General features: G+C 41.9%; 1 long non-coding RNA gene across 2 annotated transcripts in view; it reads right to left on the bottom strand.

The window, feature by feature from the left end:
• Positions 1-22,302, bottom strand: part of LOC144380312 (uncharacterized) — a 33,430-nt gene extending 11,128 nt beyond the window's left edge. Inside the window, exons 1-3 of one of the 2 annotated variants that reach the window (XR_013444398.1) lie at positions 21,981-22,302; positions 5,601-7,496; positions 4,234-4,344 (exon numbers count right to left, since the gene is read on the bottom strand). This is a non-coding gene — a long non-coding RNA (uncharacterized LOC144380312). Of the gene's footprint in view, positions 1-4,233; positions 4,345-5,600; positions 7,497-10,178; positions 10,228-21,980 lie in introns of those variants that run through there. The other variant, XR_013444399.1, reaches the window with a different exon arrangement.
• Positions 22,303-24,417: the final 2,115 nt, after the last annotated feature.

Raw genomic sequence — 24,417 nt, forward strand, 5'->3', positions numbered from 1 at the left:
CGTATCCCCTTTATATATTTCGTCATTCATTTTGCAAAAACTTCTAACTTGGTCTTATCACTTTTTTAGCCCCAAGGAAGGATATGGATATCATATATTCTGTCACTCAGTATTTCTGTAACTTAGCCACTGCTTAAAGAAAGAAGTTTCTCTCCTTCAGACCTAAAGTATCACCTGTATTTCACCTGCATACTCAATGTATATAATAAAAACATTCTTACATTACTTGATAGATGGAGGTTTATCACCCCATGTTTTACAGGGTATGACATTCAATGCTTCTTCATCTTCATAGTAGGGAGCTTGCTTTTGGTTTGTTTCTTATTTGTCCATTTATTTATTTTTTAGGATTCCATGTGTGCTATGAGAATTCCTTGGAGGTGTTTTAAAGGTGGTACCATAACTTTATTTTTCTGTTTTAATTTTGCATTGTCTGAGATTTCCTTTAAAATAATTCAGATGGTGTGGGGTGCCTAGCTGGCTCAGTCGGAAAAGCATGGGACTCTTGATCTTGGGGTCCTGAGTTCAAGCCCCACATTGGGCATAGAGATTACATACATACATACATACATAGACAAACTCTAAAAATAAAAGTCCAGATGGTGGAGAAGGGGATATGGGCCAATACAACAAGATTGGTCATGGTAATTTTTGAAGTGGCTGGTGAGAACATGGTGGTTCATTATACTACTCTCTATACTTTTATGTATGCTCTAGATTTTCATAATAAGTTCTAAAAAATTTGCTAAAAGAGGATTTCTAATTATTTTTAATAATCTGCCTTTTAATAAAGACGATGCTAATAGTACAAATATTGCCACCTATAGGTGGAAAATATATTACACTTGTTTTTCTTTGACTTGGGTAGGTGGCAACATCAAAGAACAGGAAAAATTTATTATATTCTTCATCTCCAACTTAGTAATAACTCTAAAATGTTATTGCTATTATTATTTTATTTTAAAAAATATTTTATTTATTTATTTGAGAGAGAGACAGAGAGAGAGTATAAGTGGGGAGGAGAGGGAGAAGCAAGTTCCCCATTGAGCAAGGGAGCCTGAAGACATCGTTTTGGGGCTCGATCCCAGGACCCTGGGACCATGACCTGAGCCAAAGGCAGACACTTAACCGAATGAGCCACCCAGCCAACCTGCCATTATTATTATTTTCCCAAAACTCTCCATTATTATGAATTGCTAGGTACAACTCACATAAATTTTATTTTATGACAATCTCTCTTTTATATATCAATAAGCTTAGTGTTTGAAAAAGGTCAACTTACATTTTAATATAAAGACTCATGATTTTTAAAAGTTTGAAAATCCCAAACCAGAATATAATTAAGAATGTATTTTTGACACTTCCAATGTTTTGGTGACTTGAGAATGAGTCTGTATTTTAAGTCCTCATGTTCAAGTAAGCTTGATATTTTCATGTGAGCTCACAAAAAAGAAAAGTGCTTGTTTTCAAATTTGGGGAAAATGTAGGAGAAACTTTAAAAAATCCTAGAGTAAGGGTGCTTGGGTGGCTCAGTCAGTTGGGCGTCCAGCCCTTGATTTCAGCTTGGGTCGTGATCTCAGGGTCGTGGGATAGAGCCCCACGTGGGGCTCTGGGCTCAGCAGTGGAGTCTCCTTGAGATTCTCTCTCTCCCCCTCTGCTCCTCCCCCCTCTCTCTACTCTCCTATAGAGTAGGTAACTCTCCTATAGAGTAGAGTATGGTATTTATTAATACCATAAATGAGTGACAAGATAAAATACATTGGGGGTTAAGCAGAATGTTCTGGAAATTGTACTCGAAGCTTTGGGTAGTTCCATTACCAGGGTAAGCACAAAGTTGCCATCAGAGCATATTTCAAGCTTCTCTTCCTCTCCTGTGATTAGAGTTACACGTTTGCTCAATCCTCCTTTGTTTTCTGAGGTGTAATTTTTATCCTACATAGTTGTCATATATATGCTTTTCAGATAAAATTTATTTATTTATTTATTTTAAAGATTTTATTTATTTGACAGAGAGAGACACAGAGAGAGAGGGAACACAAGCAGGGGAGTGGGAGAGGGAGAAGCAGGCTTCTCGCTGAGCAGGGAGCCCGATGCGGGGCTCGAACCCAGGACCCTGGGATCATGACCTGAGCTGAAGGCAGACGCTTAACGACTGAGCCACCCAGGCACCCCTCAGATAAAATTTATAATAATATTGAACCAGTTAAAATTCCAAGAGTAATAATCTCTTCTGAGATGCCTGACATTTTTTCCTCATTAATTATGTCTGTAAGACAATGTCTGTACCCTTCTGCTTCTTACAGGTATTCTGAGAAGGACAGAGATTCACCCAGCAGTGAAAATATGTTACATTGATCCTGCAGGCCAAACTTACTGATTAAGAGGTCAGGACACATACTTTTACATCTTCCAGAACAACCTTAGAAGTGGCTGGCTCAGGCTCTCTTATCACTCATCATGGCACAACACAAAGATAATATTCAAACATTCCCAGTAATGGCAACCTAATCCCTAATCAAAATGATACTTACTAATTCAATTCACCTGCAATTTTAGTTGTTTTTTTTTTTAAGTAGGCTCCATGCCCAGTGACCCTGAGATCAAGACCTGAGCTGAGATCAAGAATTGGACACTCAACCAACTAAGCCACCCAAGCGCCCCCACTGCAATTAAAAAAAAAATGAAATAATGACATTCCCTGCTTGAATCGATGTCAAATTTCTTATATTTTAGGGTTAGAAACCATTTTGGGGACTGCACTGCACTATCAAATTGTTAGCTTATTCTTGGATAAGACATTGAAAGCATAGGTAGTGAAAGAAAAATAGATAAATTAGACTATATCAAAATAAAAAACTTTTGTGCATCAGAGGACACCATCAAGAGTGGAAAGGCAACCCATGAAATGGCAGAAAATATTTGTAAATCATACATATCCAGATTATTCAAACAACTCCCACAACTCAACAACAACAACAAAAAAACCCCAAATAACTTGATTTTAAAATGGGCAAAGGATGAACAGACATTTCTCCAAAGAAGATATAAAAATGGCCATTTAGTACATGAAAAGATGCTCAACATCACTAGTCATTAGGGAAATGCAAACCAAAACCACAATGAGATACCACTTCACACTCATTAGGATGACCGTCATAAACAAAAACAGAAACAAAACAATAGGAAATAACAAGTGTTGGCAAGGACATGGAGAAATTGGAACTCTAGTGTACTGCTGGTAGGAGTGTAGAATGGCATAGCCCCTATGGAGGTCCCTCAAAAAATTAAAAATGGAATTTTCAAATAATCCAGTAATTACCTTTCTGGGTATATACCCACATAAATTAAAAACAGGGAATAGGACAGCTATTTGTACACCCATGTTCATAGCAGCACTAATCACAGTAGCCAAGAGGAGAAAGCGACCCAAGTGTCCACTGACGGAAGACTGGATAAACGAAATATGATATACATGTGTATATATACAACGGAATATTATTCAGCCTTAAAAAGAAAGGAAATTCTGACTTAGGCTACAACATGTATGATACTTGAGGACATTATACTAGGTGAAACAAGCCAGTCACAAAAAATACAAATACTGAGAAGAACCATGAGAGACAATGGACTCTGAAAAACAAACTGAGGGTTCTAGAGGGGAGGGGGGTGGGAGGATGGGTTAGCCTGGTGATGGGTATTGAGGAGGGCACGTTCTGCATGGAGCACTGGGTGTTATGCACAAACAATGAATCATGGAACACTATATCTAAAACTAATGATGTAATGTATGGGGATTAACATAACAATAAAAAAATTTAAAAAAAAAACAAATACTGTACAGCCCCACTAACATAAAGCACTAGAGTCGTCAAATTTACAGAATTGGACAGAAAACAGAATGGGGCTTCCCAGGAGCGGGGGGGAGGGGAGAAGAGGGAGTTAGTGTTTAATGTATACAGAGTTCGAGGTTTGCAAGATGAGAGACATGCTGGAGATGGCTGTATAACGACATCAGTGTACTCGTTCCCTCCGAACTGTATACCTAAACATGGTTAAGATGGTAATTTTCGGTTCTGTAAATTTCACAATAAAAAAATAAAATACATAAACTAAAAAATTATTTTGAATAAAATTTGAAAATTAAAAACTTGTTATGTTGTTGAAAAAGGAATAATGTCTGAGGGAGAACTTAAAAAATAAAATGCCATATAAAAGCATCATGTCAATTCTTACCAATTCAGAAACTGTTCTTTTCGATAGCCTTTGGAATTTGTCTACGGGCCTAGCACACTGCCACCTGGACGCTGGAGCATGGGAACATTAGCCTGGCCTTCGAGGACAGCCCTGGTGGGAAGATAAGACGTTGTACATGAAACAATAGGAAATGGCTGCAGGTGACGAGACTTCCAGTGAGTGTCACAGAGAAAAAGTGTTAAGAGGGAAGAGGAGAACTTGCAGGCCTGGTCTCGGGGAGAAAAAGACCTAAAAATGAGAGGTCTGAAAAATCCTGCCATTGCTTTCAATTTTTGAATCCAGTCTTTAATTCAGAGCCATCTCTGTTCAATCAAACAACGAATAACTTCTTGGAAATCAACTGTGAATAGAGAGGGAATTACAGAATTTACAGGAATAAATGTAACACTTTATCCGCCCTCAAAGAGCTTATACTCTCATAAAGGGGCCAGGGTATATGTACAAAGAATTATTTTTTAAAAAGCTCTTTTATTCATCAGATTATGGCCATAAAAAAAAAAAAAACCACAAAATATTCTGCAACCTCACCATTCCTTTGGTTTTCACATCATGGGAACTAAGTTCTGTCAATGGCCCAGAGAGAACTCTCTGGGGGACTTGGTCATGAGACATTCATTCCAAGGCAATTTTCAGTGTCCCACCGAGCTGGGCTTAGGCACTTGGGACGCAATGGAAAAAATGCCTAACTAGATATCGGATCTTCTGCTTCTAGCCCAGCTGTGTAACCCAAGGTCACCCAGGCAAGTCACTGGCCCCCACTTCTGTCAACGAGGGAGTTGGACCATCTTGAGTCCTGTCCTTTCCAACTCCAAAATTACCCGTGGTGGTTCTTTACCTCTTGTCAGGGCCAGAACAAAAGGACAGCCCCTGTGGTTTTCTCTAAGACAACCAAATGGAGCTCAATCAAAGTTAGGGGGAAGGCAAAGGCAGGAGAGAAGGCTCCCCCGAGCAGTGGGGGAGCGAGGGGAGGACAGAATTCTCTCCCAGGAGAAAGGTCTGAGTGAGACAAGCAGAGGCTCCATCCAAGTATTTCTTTTTGTGGGTTGATCATCTTTTCAAAAATAATTTGGATGACCGGTTTTCTCCTTTGAAGCTTGTTTTTTTTTGAGCTTTCGTTTACAATTCAAGCTTACAAACACTAACTTCTGTCAATCTATTCAAACCGACCACAACTCGGTTTAAACACATTTCTGTAAAGAGCTTCGTCTTTGCCAGTCTTGAAGTGTGATCCCCAGGGGCTTTTCTGTGCCACTCGACACCCCTGGGTCTTTGTGCCATTACTGGTTTTTAAAGGTGTTTTGTTTGTTTTGACAGCAACAGAGAATTTCTATCAAATGGAACCTTACCTTTGATCTCCGATACAAAGACAGGCGCCCTCCTCAGTCTCCGGGGCCCACAGCCTGTCCGTGAGATTCTGCGGGGGACGGGGGGGGGCAGCTGGAACCCCAAGCTTCAGTGAAGCAGATAGAACGTTTAGACGCTGCCACCCCGTGAGGGGTGACAGCTGCAGACACACATTTTCCCGCAAGGCCAGTCCGCCTGTTCAGCCTCTACTTTGAGAAATCATTTAAAAGAAAAGTCCAAATGCGAAGCCACCTTGGAAAATGAGGGAAATTCAGGCTGACGTCAGTGAAAAACCCCCAGCCCACCAAGATGGTAGTTAAAGTTTTAATTAGTTGAATGTAATAATAACATTTTCAATATGTCGACAAAAGCAAGCAATTCTGTTTCCTTTTTTAAAAAAGCAGTTCCTTCTAAGAACAGTGATCTGAGACCAGAGAAGGCACACCTGCTTCTGACACTCTCTTTTGCTGTCGCAAATACCAGCTTCTCTGCCAAGGAGTCCTCGGCGTGGCAGCGTGGAAACCTCTTTGGTCAACTTGCTGGGGGGCCACACCTGGCTGCCCTTCGGAGAAACCTCTACAGTGGAATATTGCAGGCAAGATCGCCGCCTGCCGGCCGAAGTGACCACCGCACGCAAGTGCCAGGGTGGCCTTTGGTTGGGTGGAAATATTCACCTACTCTGTTCCCCGGCTGGACTTGCTTGGACAATGGATGGGTGATGACAGGTATATGGTCACCTCAGGAAGGAATCAGAGCCCAGAACTTACCCACTCGAGGAAAGAGTGTTCCCATTTCTGCTGCCACTCTCTGGGAATCCTCTTTGCCTCTGAACAAACTGGTGTTGTCCAAAATGAATCAGGTTTTATAAACTCACCCTGTGGAATAGAAGCTCTAAAAAGATGTCACTCTATGGATTTATGAGTTATTAAATTTGAAAGAGCAATCTAAGACCAAGAGAGACATCACCAGTGATCAGATCTCACCCAGCACAGCTCCCACCTGCTGCTGGGCCAGGTGTTCGGAAAGAGGGATGTTCATCGGGTCCTTCGCCTCCCACAGATGGCACAGTCTAGCACTTAGCTTACATCATGTTCTATTTTTTAAACACGCCCAGTAGATATCCTTTTTAGATCCTTCTTACCGCTCTGAGTGGGTGCAGCATCTGTGCAGATCAGTAGGTCATTCCTTTCTCAAAATACATTTTTTAAGAGAATGTTTGTATTTAGAGCACATACTTTGAAGTCAAACAGATCCGGGCTTGCATCCCAGCAACATTTCTGAATAGCTGTGTGACCTTTGGCAAGTTGATTAGCCTCTCTGGACCTCAATCACCTTATCTTTAAAATGTAGATAATAAATTTTACCTCACCTGGGAGTTGTGAGGATTAAATGAGATAATATGTGTTAATGCATTGAGCAGAGTTTGGCCCATAGTAAAAATAAATGTTATAAGTATTTTAACACGTAGATTAAATATATTAAGCTGGTTTTGCTCTGTGACTTATAGAGTAGGACTTGGTTGACATAGCAGCATTTTCAATTTTTTGTCTTTTACTGCTCAAGATCTTTAGAGCCGCTTTGACCCCTCCTATTGAGGAAACAAGTCAGCTTTCCTAGTTTTCCAGTTCTCAGGGGAGGAAAGAGGCCTCCTTACCTTGCAAGAGGTCACACCAGGTATGCTTGTGAATACTCACAGACGCCCATGACGTCCTTGGATTGGACACTAGTGCCAGAACCCATAAAATTTTGGTTTATCTAAATAACCAGTACCCATGGACTTCACTGATTTTTTTGAAGCTGGAGAAGTGGTTTTTGAAAGTGGTCAGTTTTCTGTCTCTGAAGGTTGTGATCACTTTTGGAGCAGCTTCCTTTGCTTGGAGAAAATCTCCAGGATGGACCTTTTAGTGACACAAATAAAAGATTCTTGGTGACAAATTTGTGGTCGTCTGTGACCAAAATACCAATGCTTCGGACCAGGATATCCCAGGAATGAGACAGGTGACTGGTGGGGGCATCTACAGCCCAAATACGTCCTTACAGAGTCAGAGGGCTTTGGGCCACAAAGGTCAATCCAGACCGCACCATCTCTAAACGTGATGATTTGTTTTTGGGGGATAAGAGCACCCAAAATCTCCCACAGGAGGTCAGGAGCAGGGGCTGGCCCAGGCAGGAAGGATGAGCAGCATCTCTGCCTCACCTGGAGTGGGCCCCAGAATAACCAGCCTGGGGACACTGAGCTGGGGAAGTGAGGGACCTCTCTTGGAGGGGAAGGGGTTTTTCCTGCACTTGATAAGACATACATTGTCAAGTCAGGAAATGACAGATGTTGGTAAAGATGTGGAGAAAGGGGAACCCTCCTACACTGTTGGTGGGAATGCAAGCTGGTGCAACCACTCTGGAAAACAGTATGGAGTTTCCTCAAAAAGTTGAAAATAGAGCTACCCTATGACCCAGCAATTGCACTACTGGGTATTTACCCCAAAGATACAAATGTAGGGATCTGAAGGGGTACATGCACCCGGATGTTTATAGCAGCAATGTCCACAATAGCCAAACTATGGAAAGAGCCTAGATGTCCATCAACAGATGAATGGATAAAGAAGATCTGGTATATATATACAATGGAATATTATGCAGCCATCAAAAATGAAATCTTGCCATTTGCAACGACGTGGATGGAACTAGAGGGTATTATGCTAAGTGAAACAAGTCAATCAGAGAAAGACAAGTATCATATGATCTCACTGATATGAGGAATTTGAGAACAAGACAGAGGATCATAGGGGAAGGGAGGAAAAAATGAAACAAGATGAAACCAGACAGGGAGACAAACCATAAGAGACTCTTAATCTCAGGAAACAAACGAGGTTGCTGGAGTGGTGGGGGGTGGGAGGGATGGGGTGGCTGGGTGATGGACATTGAGGAGGGTATGTGCTATGGTGAGCGCTGTGAATTGTGTAAGACTGATGAATCACAGACCTGTACCTCTGAAACAAATAATACATTATATGTTAAAAAAAAAAAAAAAGATAGTAGGAAGGGAAAAATGAAGGGGGGGGGAATCAGAGGGGGAGAAGAACCATGAGAGACTATGGACTCTGAGAAATAAACTGAGGGTTCTAGAGGGGAGGGGGATGGGGGATGGGTTAGCCTGGTGATAGTATTAAAGAGGGCACGTATTGAATGGAGCACTGGGTGTTATACACAAACAATGAATCATGGAACACTACATCAAAAACTAATGATGTACTGTATGATGACTAACATAACATAATAAAATAAAATAAAATAAAAAAGACATACATTGTCAGAGGCACTCCTGAGGCTGATAGGTACACTGGCCTGTTAACACAGAGGAAGGAAATGCCAAGGTGGAGAGGGGGCCAGAAAGAAAAATTCCTTGAGCCACTAAATTAGACTGTCCAGAGCAAGGCCCGGATATCTACTAAACCAGAACGAGCGGCGCCTGGGTGGCTCAGTCGGCTAAGCGTCTGACTCTTGGTTTCAGCTCAGGTCATGATCTCAGGGTCGTGAGATCCAGCCCCCTGTTGGGCTCTGGGCTCAGTGCAGAATCTGCTTGAAGTTCTTTCCCCCTCCCTCTCACTTCCCTGCTGCTCCTCCACCCCACTCCTGCCCGTGCTCACTTGGGTGCGCTCTCTCAAATAAATACATAAATACATACATAAATAAAATCTTTAAACCAGAACCACAGGTTGGGAACCACTGTTCCAAACTAGCAGTTTGCAACCTTGGCTGCAAGTTAGAATCTTTGGGGAGACTAATGATGGCTAACTGAATTAAAAAAAAAAAAAAGAATCTTTGGGGAGCTTTTAAAAACTACAGACTTGAGTATATACCCAAAAGGATTGCAAATAGATGTCAAACATTTGTGTACAAATGTTCATAGCAGCACTATTCACAATAGCCACGCAGTGGAAACAAGCCACATGTCCGTTGACGGGTGAGTGGATGAACAAATTTTAGAATATCCGTATGATGGAATATTATTCAGTCATAAGAAGGAATGAAGTGTTGACGCCTGCTACAATGTGCATGAACCTTGAAAACATTATGCTTAAGTGAGAGAAGACAGATATAAAAGGTCCCATTTTGTATGATTCCTTTTATGTGAACTATCCAGAATAGTTAAATCCATAAAGATGGAAAGCAGATTTATGGTTGCCAGGGGCTGGGGGGAGGGGAAACGGGGAGTGACTGTTTAACGCATACAGGGTTTTATTTTAGGGTGATGAAAATGTTCTGGAGCCAAATAGAGGTGGTGGCTGCATGACAGTGTGAATGTCCTAAATGCCACTGAATTGTTCGCTTTAAAATGGTTAATTTTGTGTTATGTGAAAGTCACCTCAATAAAAAATGATGACATTTATAAAATATACAAATGCCCAGTCCCCACCGCAGACTAATGAAACCAGAGCCTCTGGAGGTGGGACCAGAGGTGAACATGCTTAGAAGCTCCCGGGGGGTGGGAGGGTGGGGTTCCAGGAGCAGCCCTGGCTGAGAACCACATTCACAGGGGGGTTTGCGGCTATTATCTCGGAAGTGTAGCACTTGCCTCCTACCTGGTCCCAGTCAATTGTCCTCTCCTTCAGAAAGTTGTCTTCACGGTGCTCCCTCCTCCTGCCTAGGTGACCTAGGTGACGTGCTCCTTCCCGCGAAGGCTCCTCGAAGCCCAGCACTTTTTGTACTCAGTTGCCAGACTCCGAGCTTTCTGAGGGGGGGGACACCAGGCTTCCTTCTGGCTTGGTTTCCCCAGGGCCCAGCCCAGGGGGGAGCCTAAGGAATGTTGAGTGAATGCACGAGTGAACAAATGAATGCTGAGCAGGTGAGGGTGTGCATGGAAGCCAGGCTCCCCTGTGTGTTCTCCACCTGCTCAGGGCGCCCAGAGCTTTCCCAGCAGAACCACTGGAGGGCTCCTTTGGGAGCGGGACTTCTGTTCCTCCTACAGGTTTATTCCAGCAAAGTTGAGCAGCCTCAGTGCTGGCAGCTGAAGGTATTTGCAGCTTCTTGTCAGGCTTCTCGGGCCCTTACATCCAGCCTCCTCTGTGCATCAGGACCACCTGGGGAGCCAAGTCCCCTCAGCCTCTGACTCCGTTGGTCTGGGGTGGGACCATGGAGGGCATGGAGGTTTTTGAAAGCCCCCAGATGATTCCAATGTGCAGCCTACCTCACAAACCACGTGTGCTCAGTTGCAGTGTTCTTGAATAATTTTATTCCTAAAATCCCAAACCATTCAGAAACTGACTGTCATGTTCCCTCACCTGGAAACAGAAGGACATTTGGCACAACCATGGCAGGTGCCTTGAATTTGCTCTAGAATTTGATGCCATTTCTTTGAGCCTTATTGCCTTCAGGATGAGACAGCCTCTGGGGGAGATGATTTGCCCCGTGTTCGCTGGCTGAGCCAGGCAGTCCCCGGGGCGGGGTGGGGGGGATGAGGGAAGAGATGGGGCAGCAACCACAGAAGCAATAGATTGTTATGTCCATGCCGAAGTGAGAAATCTCCCGGGACTTGAAGAAGCTGGAGGATTATCTTCCTTCCCTAATCTGTACATAAAGAGAAGGAGCAGGGGGAAGCCAGCCTCATAACCTAACGTTCCAAGCCTTTCCCGATCACTCAGATAGCTCGGTCTATGGAAATACAACAACAGCATATTTCATATTTATAGTAAAAACAGTTTTCAACTCCATATGTTTGTTTTGTTAAAATTATTGTACCTTGCTGTTGAAGAAACAAAATGCCTAAACTCCTTGTTTCAGTTAAATACGCTTCAATATTTGTTGTTTCGGGTGATAATTCGCTGGTAGTATTTGTTGTTTCTCTTAATACAATGTGACAAAAAATAAGTCACTTAAATATTCATGACTCATTCTTAAATTAGATATGATCCTGTCCAATGACTTCACAAATAACAGATTTAGATTTTTTAAATTACTATTGTAGTAAAGTACACATAATACCAACTTGACCATTTTAACCATTTTAAAGTATGATTCAGGGGGCACCTGGGTGGCTCAGTCGGTTTAGCGTCTGCCTTCGGCTCAGGTCATGATCCCAGAGTCCTGGGGTCAAGCCCCACATCGGGCTCTCTGCTCAGCGGGAAGTCTGCTTGCCTCTCTCCTTCTGCCCCTCTCCCTGCTCATGCTCTGTCTCTAATAATAAATAAGATCTTAAAAATAAATAAATAAAGTATGATTCACTGGCATTCAATAGATTCACAGTGTCATGCAACCACTTAGCTCCACCTAGTTGGAAGCATTGCATTCCAGAGCTTTCTTATCACTCCTGTACCCGTTAAGCGGTCACTCCCCATTCCCTCTCCCCCCACATATTGAATGGTTCTATTTATATGAAATGCCCAGAATAGACAAATCCAGAGACAGAGGCTGCCAGGCTCTCGGGCGGGGGTTGTTGGGGAGAAACGGAGAGTGACTACCAAAGTGTATAGTTTTTGTTTTTTTAATGGTAATGAAAATGTTCTAAAATTGATTGTGGTGGTGGGTGCACAAATCTGTGAATATGCTAAAAGCCACTGAATTTTAAACTTTGGGTGGGTGAATTGCATGGTATGTGAATTATATCTCAATATACTTAAGAAGAAACTGACAAAACACTAATGTCTACTTTACTGAGCTCTGAATAAGCCTTGGAGTTGTGATATTTATTGGTTTGCCTCTTGGCGTGTTTTGCTGGACTAGAGCTTTGACTCTGGGGGAGGTTAGTAAAGGGGCACCTCTTCCAGGGAACCCCCAGAGGAAAACCCACATTCCTCGTCCCTGCTTCTTGGGCAAACTAGGTTGCCTGCTGCATTTTAGATTTCTTTCTTATTCAGTAAGGAGCATGGTTAAGACTACCCATTTTCCTCTGAGTGCAGCTCTAGCCATGGGTTTTGAAGGTGATGTTTCCGTCAGCATTATTTCCCAAAGAGTCTATAACTTTATTCTTTGTCCAACGGTAATTTGATAGAAAGTCCTGACATTCTCAAATGGTTGATGTTTTGCTTCTACTTTTTAACTTATTTCTAGGTTTATGGTGTTATGATCAGAGATTGTGATTTGTACTATTTCTAATTCATTATATATAATGAGTTTTCCTTTGGGTTCATTTTTATAAAATTGTTCCATTCATACTTGAAAATAATTTCAAGGGATGCAATTTAGAATATTTAGTTACTGATTATATTGTTCTTTTAGTTTATTAATAAACACGTATTATTACTAATATAGTGTTAGTGTATATAATTTTTATGATTAAAAATACTATACTTAAATAATCATTAATTATATTATTATCTATAATTTTCTTACCTTTTCCCCACTGTCTAGTCCGACAAGGACTGACTTAAGTGGGTGAAAGTCTACCTCCACTGTTGTAGTTCTATCTGTTTTGCTTGGTTATTCCTGCACTTTGTTGTTATGTAAGAAATAGGAGACTAAAATGGGACTACCTCATTCCAGCTTCCGCTGAGGACCCAAAGTGGGGTGAGACCAACACAGCAGATACCAGGAACCCCACCTCCTAAGCGAGGGGCAGGATTGCCTGCACAGGACATGCTCATGGCTGTAAAAATGCAAAGTATAAGAATTACACTTCAGGGCGCCTGGGTGGCTCAGTGGGTTAAGCGGCTGCCTTCGGCTCAGGTTATGATCCCAGGGTCCTGGGATCGAGCGCCGCATCAGGCTCCCTGCTCGGCAGGAAGCCTGCTTCTCCCTCTCCCACTCCCCCTGCTTGTGTTCCCTCTCTTGCTGTGTCTCTCACTGTCAAATAAATAAATAAAATCTTTAAAAATAAAAAAAATTACACTTTAATTAATCTTAGGAACAAATGAGGCAAAGCTTAAAAATAATTTATAGTTGGTTTACATGACAGAATTTTATGCCACTGTTAATCTTAACATATTTGAAATATTTCAATGAATAATGACATGGGGATTATTAATTCTAATTTTATGAAATAAATGCACATGCAGAAAAAAGGAAAGAAATACCCCAGTTGAGATTTCAGGTACTTTTTCTTCTTGACATTCATCTGGATATTAGAAATTTCCTACAATAAATATGAATTGGTTTCTTTTTAAGTCATTTCTATGATTAGGAAAAAAAGTTTTTTTAAAAATTAAAATGCCTAAGTAATCACCTTCCTCTGCTACCTTTACTCCCCAACTAAAGACCAATACATGAATGAAAAGCAATGGATTTGAGGGTGATCTTCCTCTTATCCAAGGTCCCAGAGGAGGGTAGGGGCTGATGACCTGGCTTCTTTAGCAGGCAGCTTTAACACCAGATTCTATTGCTTGTTTTCCCAGTCAATGGCCAGAACATTTCAAGAGATGCGTCAAGTTTGCCACTTGCTCATACACTTATTTGGGGCTGGTGCTGGGACTCATGCAGTAGTTCTAGTTTTATGTTTAATCACAGCTCAGAAATTCAGTTGCCATAGATACAGAGGACCAGGATGATGTCTGATGTCACTGTTGCCATTTGCCTCATGAGCTGGTTAAAACTGACCTTTAAAAGTTAAGCTTAATTACCTTTGCTTCCAAAACAGGCCCCTAGGGAATCTGCTTTAATGAATTCATATTTTGACAATCATTTCCTTCTTTCCTCATCATTAAAACTTATTTTCTGGGTCTGCCACGGAATCCACCCTAGGCCTCTCTGAATTGCACATTTTCCAAATCCATATAAGACAAAAATCCTTATTTGCACTCTGCCTTCTCCCTGTAGAGGAGGGCCTGAACAGAGATCTACAAAGAACGTGGCCTAGTTCTTTCTTTGGTCCTTCTACTCTTCCCTTCAATGGGGTCATTTGTCAGGAGCAAAAGAAGGGGAGGGGTGGAGAGTCTGATGATCTAAGGCACACCCCCACCTCTTCCTGTCTCTCTCACTCAACACAGCAATATCTTGTCTACAGATGCTCTGGAAAATAAATTCTGTAATGAAGCTTGCTGTGGTCTGATTTTTTTTTAAGTATCCATCCATGCTTCCACACTGCATGCCCGTAAGCACAGTTGCAAAGCCCACAACCCATAGCTTCAGCTGGTCCACATGTAGATGAACACCCATTTTCATTTATTCATTCTTTGAACAAATGTCCTAGAAATTCAGGATCCAGCCATGAACAAAAAGATAAGGCAACTAGCCTCTTGGAGCTACCTTGAATGGGGGAGGCTGAAATGAAACTAACACTCTCAGAAGTAACTCTACAATCTCCCAGTGTTAAGTGCTATGAGGGATACGGGGTACCATGAGAGCCTATTGCTCCTCTGGGGGGTGGAGTAGGGGAGGGAGAGGTTCAGGCAAAGTCTCCCTGAGGAAGTGACATTTAAACTAAGACCTGAACAACAGCCATCCAGATTTTCTGTAGAGATGATTCAGGACAGTATTTAGGTTAGAGAAAAGGCCAATTGCTCATGTCAGAAAAGGGGAGGTGATGGAGAAGGCTTCTCCAAACTTACCCCTTTTTCACCAACACTGGACGCGATAATTGACACAGTCAAAGGGAGCAAGTGCAAAGGTCCCGAGGTCAGTCTTCTAACGGGGCATTCCCATAAAAGATCTAAACACAAATTATTGTTGTAAACAAGTGGTTCTCAAACTTTTTGGCCTCAGAACCCTTTTACTCTATGAGAATTATTGGGGACTCCAAAGAGCTTTCGTTTATATAGAGTATACCTACCAAAAATAAACCACCTATTAGAAATTAAAACAAGTTCAAAAACTTTTAAATTTTAATTTTTTAAAAATAATAAACCAATTATATATTGACATAGCACATTATTTGAAAAAAAATTTTTTTCCCAGAACAAGAAATATTTGGGAAAAGAGTGGCATTGTTGTACATTTATTGGTAAACATCTTTAATATCTAGCTCAGTAGAAGACAACTGAATTCTCATATCTCCCTTTGCATTCAATCTACTTCACTATGTTATTTTAGTTGAAGTATATGAAGAACATTTGGCCCCCACATATAGGTAGTTGGAAAAAGTAGGATATTTTAATGGCCTTTTTAGATAATTGTAGGTATCCTTCTTTGATACTACACTCAAACTTGACAACTGATAATTTTTCCTTAAAGGTTAATCGCAGTGTGGAACCTGAAACCATATCAATGATTTTGTTTTTTACTCTGTTATATTAAAATCCATTGGTCCACTTGCTCTTTGAATGGATCTTTTATTCATGCATGATTTTGTAACATCATGTTTGGGTCATTTAGAAAATATTGGTTCATTGAGTTGTACAGATTTTCCCAATGTTTTCATTATATAAATTGTAAAAATCATGTTTGTTAATATCACTGCCCATCTCATTTAAGTACCTGGAAGCTGTCTACCTCACAGAAATCGATACAAGTTTTCCAAATGCTAATTTTACCTGAAAGCTCAAATTTCATCATTGCCCACAAATATTTGTTGTTTTCCTTGACTTGACAGCTTTCCTTCATTCCTTTTCAAGAAAATGTCTGTCAAATACTTAAGTCTGAATAATCACAGTTTGTAAATCATTCTTTCAAGTACAAGTGATGTTACAGTGTAGATAAAGGGGCTAGTTGGCCGGCAGTTCAATCACAAAATGCTTTTCCTCTGCATAACCACTGTCCCTCGGTTTACAGAAGACATGTTTTATGCTTACTTCCTAGTTCATAGTTCATCAAGCAGAATCTTTAAAAAGCCATGTACTCGGGCGCCTGGGTGGCTCAGATGGTTAAGCGTCTGCCTTCGGCTCAGGTCATGATCCCAGGGTCCTGGGATCGAGTCCCACATCGGGCTCTCTGCTCCTTGGGAGCCTGCTTCTCCCTCTGCCTCTCTCTCTCTGTCTCTCATGAATAAATAAATAAAATCTTTAAAAAAAAAAAAAAGCCATGTACTCAAAGGTCAAGATTTAATAAAATAATTTAAATGGCTTCATCAAAGACATTATTAAGTGAAAATGGTCCCCCTCCTCCACCATGAGTGTGCGATGGTGGAGAATGAGGCCAAGTTTGTGTTTAACTGTGATACCTTTGAAGTATATCTCCAATCCCAGCATTTCTCTCTTTTTTTTTTTTTTAAAGATTTTATCTATTTATTTGAGAGAGAGAGAATGAGAGACAGAGAGCATGAGAGGGGTTAGGGTCAGAGGGAGAAGCAGACCCCCCGCCGAGCAGGGAGCCCGATGCGGGACTCGATCCAGGGACTCCAGGATCATGACCTGAGCCGAAGGCAGTCGCTTAACCAACTGAGCCACCCAGGCGCCCCAGCATTTCTCTCTTGAACCCACTTTTCCCTCCCTGGTCTGAGCCTGGGCCATCCCCCTCAGGTTGCTCCAGCAGCTCCCTAACTGGCTTCATACCACCGCACTGGTGGTGCATTGGGCCATGAGTGCAACCCTACCGTCGACTCCCTCCCATACAGCAGCCTCCTTCCCTGACTGCTCCCTCCAGAAAAGCACACAACACCCTGTTGCACCTGCTTTGTGTTTTCTTCCTAGCACTTACCGTGGACATTATATTTTTTCTGTATGGGGTTTTATTTATTCTTACTTTTACTACCTAAAGGTGAGCTCAGCAGGCTGGGACTTTATTTGGTTCATGCATCTAGGGCTGTGTCCAGCAGAGAGCAACTGCTCAAGGAACATGTGTGGGATGAATGAAGAAGTGAATGCTCAGAGATGCTGGTGCCCAATTCTGCCTAATTCAACTCCCCAAAGACGTGTTCCCTCTCCTCTTCTTTCCCTCCCTGCCTTGTGTTTTGGGGCCATGCCCTGTGCTACACCTTGGGAAGATAAAGGCAAACAAGACAGAGTCTCTCCCTTCAGGAATCTCAAGTTTCCGTGCAGAGCACACACACATCCACACGTGATTCTCAAGTGGCTCAGTGGATAGGACCCCAGGACTCAGAGTGACAGAGACCTGAGTTCAGAGTCTTAACCCTTTGGAGCCTCAGTTTCTTCATCTGTAAAATGCAATAACCACAGGACCTGCTGCTCAGATTGGTTGTGAGAATCAGATGAGCTAATAATATAATGACATATCTCACATATTGATTACTAATGTAGATGTTTTAAGTGGTGAAGGTGGAATTTGAGTCTTAAGGACTATATATTAAAATATATATATATAGAATTCACCAGAGTTAGGGACAGGGTGGCAGCAGGATAAGGGGGGCCTTCCTGGATGAGGGTGGGTGGGACATTGCCTGGGGCACTGCTCACACAGGGGATTTGGTGACGTGGGTGCCCGAGCAGGGAGTGATAGGATGAGGCTTGAGAGGTTGCCAGGAGCCTAATGGCATAGGAGTTTGTGACCATGCTGGGGGCTTCTTGTCTGTGGGCAGGGAGGGGAGACCGAGGCAAAGCAGCAAGTCAGATGATTGGCAGAATGTGCAGGATGGACGGAGGAGGGAAGGAGACCAGGATCCGTGGGGACAGGATCCGTGGGAGATAGTGGAGGGGTTGGGGGCAGACTAGGAGGCTGGGGGTAAGCCTGCTCTGGGGAGGACTTCGAGGGCCATGCGTGGGACTTAGGCCATGATTGTGACACTCTTCTTGCTTTTGTGCCATCTCATGCAACTGTCAGTTGAGATACTTGTTGCCCCAAATTTCCTGTCCTGTCTGTCTCAGTAAGGTGATGTGGATGAATCCAGGATGTCAATTTCAGCAATGAGGCAGAGTATCTTAACAGGCAGTCTGACAGTCTCTTAAGCTGCTTTATTTTATAGTGAGGGACATTTGGAACCCTTCCTTAATTAGTTAATTGGCTGGTTTAGATACATCACATTTTGTTCCAAAGAAAAAAGATCTTCTTGTTCTAACTCTTATTCAGTAAGTGCTTATTGGCCAATAAATATTAAAGATATGATGTAGTTTTTGAAGTACAATAGTCTTTGTTAATTATTTATAATAGAATGTTTTTAAAATTAACTCTGCTCCTTTGAGCTCCACAGAAGGGCTGGAAGGACCTCAGCCTGTGTTCGGTAAATGTCCCTTACTCTATAAGGGTAACTGTGCTTATTCAAGAGAAAGTACACAATTAAATGAAGCCCAAAGCAAAAGATTCTTATCTCCTCTCCACCACCCCCGCCTTCCTAATCTACTCCTCAGGGGTGTGGATGTGGTCTGTCAGACATTTTCTATAATGTACTTTAAAAAAACCAAAACCAGAAATGAGCTCACACTCTACACCCTGTTTTGTAACTTGCCTTTTTCCTTCAACAATAGATGGCCAGGCCTTTTGGGGTTCCCGGCATTGAGTTGCACCCCCTCCTATGCACTGGCTGATGAGTCCTGTCCAGGCAGAATTTGTTCTTAAAGGCACAGGTGGCCTTGAGCACAGCCGTCTGTATTAGAAAAAAGCAGACCTCGAAGACGTCAATACAATTTGCAAGGGGATCCTTGGAAAAAGGGCAGTTTTTGTCCTTTGTAAAGCGCCAGCCTGTGGCTGGATGCCATGTGCCTCAGACTCATGGAAGCTGCAAATCTCCCCCAGCGGAGAAGGCGGGGGCAAGATAGAGCTGTGCTGCTGGATTAGATTCTTGCTGTAGGGGATCCCAGAGCCCCAACAAAGCATATTTTGGTCACATTTTCCATTTCCTCTGGGGCTTTGGTCATTGACAATAAGAAATGTGACAAGTTGATTTATTTTATGTGGAGGAAAAGTTCCTCCCAGGAAAACTAATGGTAACATTCGCTCAGCGCAGTCAAGCAATGATGTTTCTTTAGTGTAGTGGGTTAGTTCTACGAAACACAAAGAAAATCCTTTATGCTTGCATATGGAGACCTGTACAAGAACAGTTTCTGCTGGATTATTTGTTAGTATTTTAAAAATTGGGCACAATTAAAAAGGAATGAAATCTTGCCATTTGCACAAATGTGGATGGAACTGGAGGGTGTTATGCTGAGCAAAATAAGTCAATCAGAGAAAGACATGAATCATATGACCTCACTGATATGAGGAATTCTTAATCTCAGGAAACAAACTGAAGGTTGCTGGAGTGGGGGTTGGGGTGGGAGGGATGGGATGGCTGGGTGATAGACACTGGGGAGGGTATGTGCTATGGTGAGCGCTGTGAATTGTGTAAGACTGATGAATCACAGATCTGTACCTCTGAAACAAATAATACATTATATGTTAAAAAAAAAAAAAGAAGATAGCAGGAGGGGAAGAATGAAGGGGTGGAAATCGGTGTGGGAGATGAACCATGAGAGACGATGGACTCTGAAAAACAAACTGAGGTTTCTAGAGGGGAGGGGGGGTGGGAGGATAGGTTAGCCTGGTGATGGGTATTAAAGAGGGCACGTTCTGCATGGAGCACTGGGTGTTATATGCAAACAATGAATCATGGAACACTACATCAAAAACTAATGATGTAATGTATGGTGATTAACATAATAATAAAAAAATAAAATAAAAATTGGGCACAATTCAAATGTCCATCAGCAGGTGAATGAATAAATAAATTGAGGCATATTCATAGGCTAGAACACTTGACAGCAATTAAAATGAATGGACTAAATCTTGAAATCATGTTGAGTGAAAGAGCAAGCAGCAGACTGTCAGGTATGGTGTAAGACTGTTTTAAAAACACAGACAATGCTGCATATTGTTTATGGATGTGTGTGATTTGTCGTAAAAGTGTAAAAAACATCAGAGGTCATTGTGTTGATCTTGGGATGGGTGATGCAGAAGGGACTGCCTGCCTGGACCACATCACATACTGCCTGCACCTATGATGTTAATTTCTTTTTTTATTATAAGAAACACATAACAATTTATCATGTTAACCATTTCTCTCTTTTTAAAAAGATTTTATCTTTTATTTGAGAGAGAGAGAGTGAGTGGGCAGGAGGGAGAGGGAGAGAGAATCTGAAGCAGATTCTGAGCTGATGCAGAGCCCGACATGGGTCTTGATCCCACGACTGCCAGGTTGTGACCTGAGCCGAAACCAAGGGCTGGACACATAACTGACTGAGCCACCCAGGTGCCCCCCATCCTAACCATTTCTAAGTGTATAGTTCAGATCCCCAGAACTTTCACATTTTACAAAATTGAAACTGTCCCCATTGAACAGTAACTCCCCACCCCACCCCTGTAACCACCGTTCTATTTACTTCTATGAATTTGACTACTCTAGGCATGTCATATAAATGGAATCATACTATAATTATCTTTTTGTGACTGGCTTATTTCATTTAACATCATGTATTCAAGATTCATCCATGTGGTAGCATGTGTCAGAATTTCTTGCCTTTTTAAGGCTGAATAATATTCCATTGTTTATATATACACCGTGTATTCTTTATCCATTTATCTCTTGATGGATTTGGGGCTGCTTCTACCTCTTGTATATTATGAACAGTGCTGCTGTGAACATGGGTGTGCAAATATCTCTTCAAGACCTTGCTTTCAGGGCACCTGGGTGGCTCAGTCATTAAGCATCTGCCTTCGGCTCAAATAATGATCCCAGGGTCCTGGGATTGAGCCCCGCATCAGGCACCGTGCTCAGCAGGGAGTTTGTTTCTCCCTCTCCCCGCATCCACCCTTTCTACTCATGCTTTCTCTCTCTCAGATAAACAAATAAAATCTAAAAAAAAAAAAAACAGATAAAAATTTCAGAAAGTTTTGACTTTGGTCGTAAGGGATATTGCTGCAGAACTGCTATATAACATGTGTCACCCAGTCACGGACTTCCGTGGGGAAATATCACTGCTTTTCAGTGAGTGCAGTTGTTCTTATCGTTGAAGAGACCTTATTCGGCAATAGTCACTCATCAGACAGGCGATGACAATTCTTAGGCATAAAAGATAACTCCGAGCCCTCAGCCAATGGAGTGGTCAAGTTTTCGTTGGTCAGAAGCAACAGAAACAGCGCCTGACTCTTACATAGTAGAGAGCTCTGCAGGGGGCACATGAGCTCGTTGACAGAAGAGCCCGGTCTCGGGGAAGCCAGGACAGGAAGGAAGAGCCAGCAGGGCCTGCTGTTGGCCTGGCGTGGCGGCCCCAGCTGTTTCGGTTTTTCGGTCCTTTGGCTCAAGAATCAAATTCCAGGGGCGGGAGGGTCTACGGGGCCTGGCTAAGGTCACAGGTCCACCCCCGGGCCTGCGGGAATAGTAGGACTGTGTGGTGTTAACAGCTCCAATTCGCAAAATGAGGGGATAGTGAAGAGGTTCCGTGACGTATAAAAATAGTGGTGAAAGATAAAAGCATAAATACTGTAACTTAGAAAGAGAGTGGAAAGGACTTAAATGTGATTCACTTATTGTGGGATAAGTGGCTCTGAGCGTGCGATGAGTTCCAGTAAGCAGCCAAAAATCCAAATGAATAAATCCAAACAACAGCAACAAGACAATCCAAAAGTGAACGAGGGAGTACAACAATGACTACCTGGAAATTATATTTTCCTCTACTGGGAATCTCTTCGGCCAGTTTCTAAAGTGTGGCTTGTTGTAAAGCTCAGTCCCTTTTGGCTTTGAGCATCGCTGCAGACTAGGTGGTCTGAAGAGCCTTCTAGCTGCAAAACAGTACAGAGGACACACCCTTCAAGTTATCTCTGCTCTTACACACTAAAGGAGATGACTCCAAGAAAAGTGGGCTGAGGCCGGAGTTCTCAGAGCTGGGAGAGGAATTGTTGCCTTAGGGCAGGGGCTTCAGCAGCACAGCTGTCTAAATTCTGGACTAGTGGAAAGAGTGTGAAGCCAAGCCTCAGTCCCTGATAGCGATGCCCTCTGGTGACTAGATACAGAAGCAAACTCTGGAAGAAAGTATGTCCGATTTAGACCCATAGGATACCCATCGATTAAGAACAAGAAACTAACAATCATTCTGAAGGCACATGGGAAGGCAAGCCACTTTGTGTAGCAGAAGTTACAACTGACATCACAGAAATACAAAAGATTATAAAAGACTAATATGAAAAATTATACACCAACAAATTGGGCAAACTAGAATGGATACATTCCTAGAAACACAAAATCTTCTAAGACTGAATCAGAAAGAAAATGCGAACATATCAATTACTAGTAATAGAACTGATGCAGTAATCAAAAACTTCCAACAAACAAAAGTCAAGGACCAGATGGCTTCACAGGTGAATTCTGCCAAACATTTAAAGAAGAGTTAATACCTGGGGCGCCTGAGTGGCTCAGTTCGTTAGGCATCTGACTCTTGGTTTTAGCTCAGGTCATGATCTCAGGGTCCTGAGATCGAGCCCCACATAGGGGTCTGCACTGAACATGGAGCCTGCTTGAGATTCTCTCTCCCTCTCCCTCTGTCCCTCCTCCCACTTGTGCTCTCTCTCTCTCAAATAAATAAATAAAATAAAATAAAAATAAATAAAGAAGGGTTAATACCTATCCTTCTCAAACTATTCCAAAAAGTTGGGACTCCTGGGTGGTTCAGTCAGTTAAGTGTCTGCCTTCAGCTCAGGTCATGATCCCAGGGTCCTGGGATCGAGTCCCACATTGGGCTCCCTGCTCAGCTGGGAGCCTACTTCTCCCTCTACTTGCTCTGCCTGCCGCTCCCCCTGCTTGTGCTCTCTCCCTCTCTCTGACATATAAATAAAATCTTTTTAAAAAATGGAAGAGGAGGAATACTTCCAAATTCATTCTATGAGGCCAGCATTCCCGTGATACCAAAAATAAACAAAAATACTACAAAAAAAATTACAGGCAAATATCCCTGATGAACATAGATGCAAAAATCTTCAACAAGATATTATCAAACTGAATCCAACAATACACTGAAAGGATCACTAACCATGATCAAGTGGGATTTATTTCAGGGATGCAAGAGTTCAATATCAACAAATCAATCAATGTGATATACCACAGTAACAAAAATGAAGGATAAAAATCATATGATTATCTCAGTAGATGCAGAAAAAGCACTTGACAAAGTTCAAACTCCATTCATGAGAAAAACTCTCAACAAAGTGAGTATAGAGGGAACATAGCTCAACACAATAAAAGCCATATATGACAAACCCACAACTAACATCATACTCAATGGTGAAAAGCTGAGAGCTTTTCTAAAATCAGGAACTCTAAAATTAGGAGCAAGACAAGAATGTACAGTCTTGTCAACATTCTTGTCACTTTTATTCAACATAGTACTAGAAGTCCTAGCCACAGCAATCAGACAAGAAAAAGAAAATAAAGACATCCAAATTAGTAAGGAAGAAGTAAAACCATCACTATTTGCTTTCAGCATGACACTATATATAGAAAACCCTAAAGGCTCCAGGGGTGCCTGGGTGGCTCAGTCAGTTAAGTGTCCAACTCTTGGTTTCAACTCAGGTCATGATCTCAGGGTCATGAGATCGAGCCTGGCTCCATGCTCAGCACAGAGTCTGCTTGAGATTCTCTTTCTCCTTCTCCCTTCCCCACTGCCCCTCCTCTTGCTCATGCTCTCTCTCTCTCTTTTCTTAAAAAAAGAAAACCCTAAAGACTCCACCAAAAAACTATTAGAACTAAAATGAATTAAGTTGCAGGATACAAAATTAATATACAGAAGTCTGTTGCATTTCTATACACGAATAACAAACTACCAGAAAGAAATGAACAAAATAATCCCATTTAAAATTACATCTGAAAGAATAAAATACCTAGGAATAAGTTTAATCAAGGAGGTGAAAGATTAATACTCTGAAAACTATAAGACATTGATGAAGTAAATTGAAGATTATACAAATAAATGGAAAGATATAACATAATCATGGATTGGAAGAATTAATATTGTAAATGTCCATACCCCCCAAAGCAATCTACAGATTCAATGCAATCCCTATCAAAATACCAATAGTATTTTTCACAGAACTAGAACA

The sequence above is a fragment of the Halichoerus grypus genome, chromosome 15 (genome assembly GCF_964656455.1).
Source record: "Halichoerus grypus chromosome 15, mHalGry1.hap1.1, whole genome shotgun sequence".
NCBI classification, from domain to species: domain Eukaryota; kingdom Metazoa; phylum Chordata; class Mammalia; order Carnivora; family Phocidae; genus Halichoerus; species Halichoerus grypus.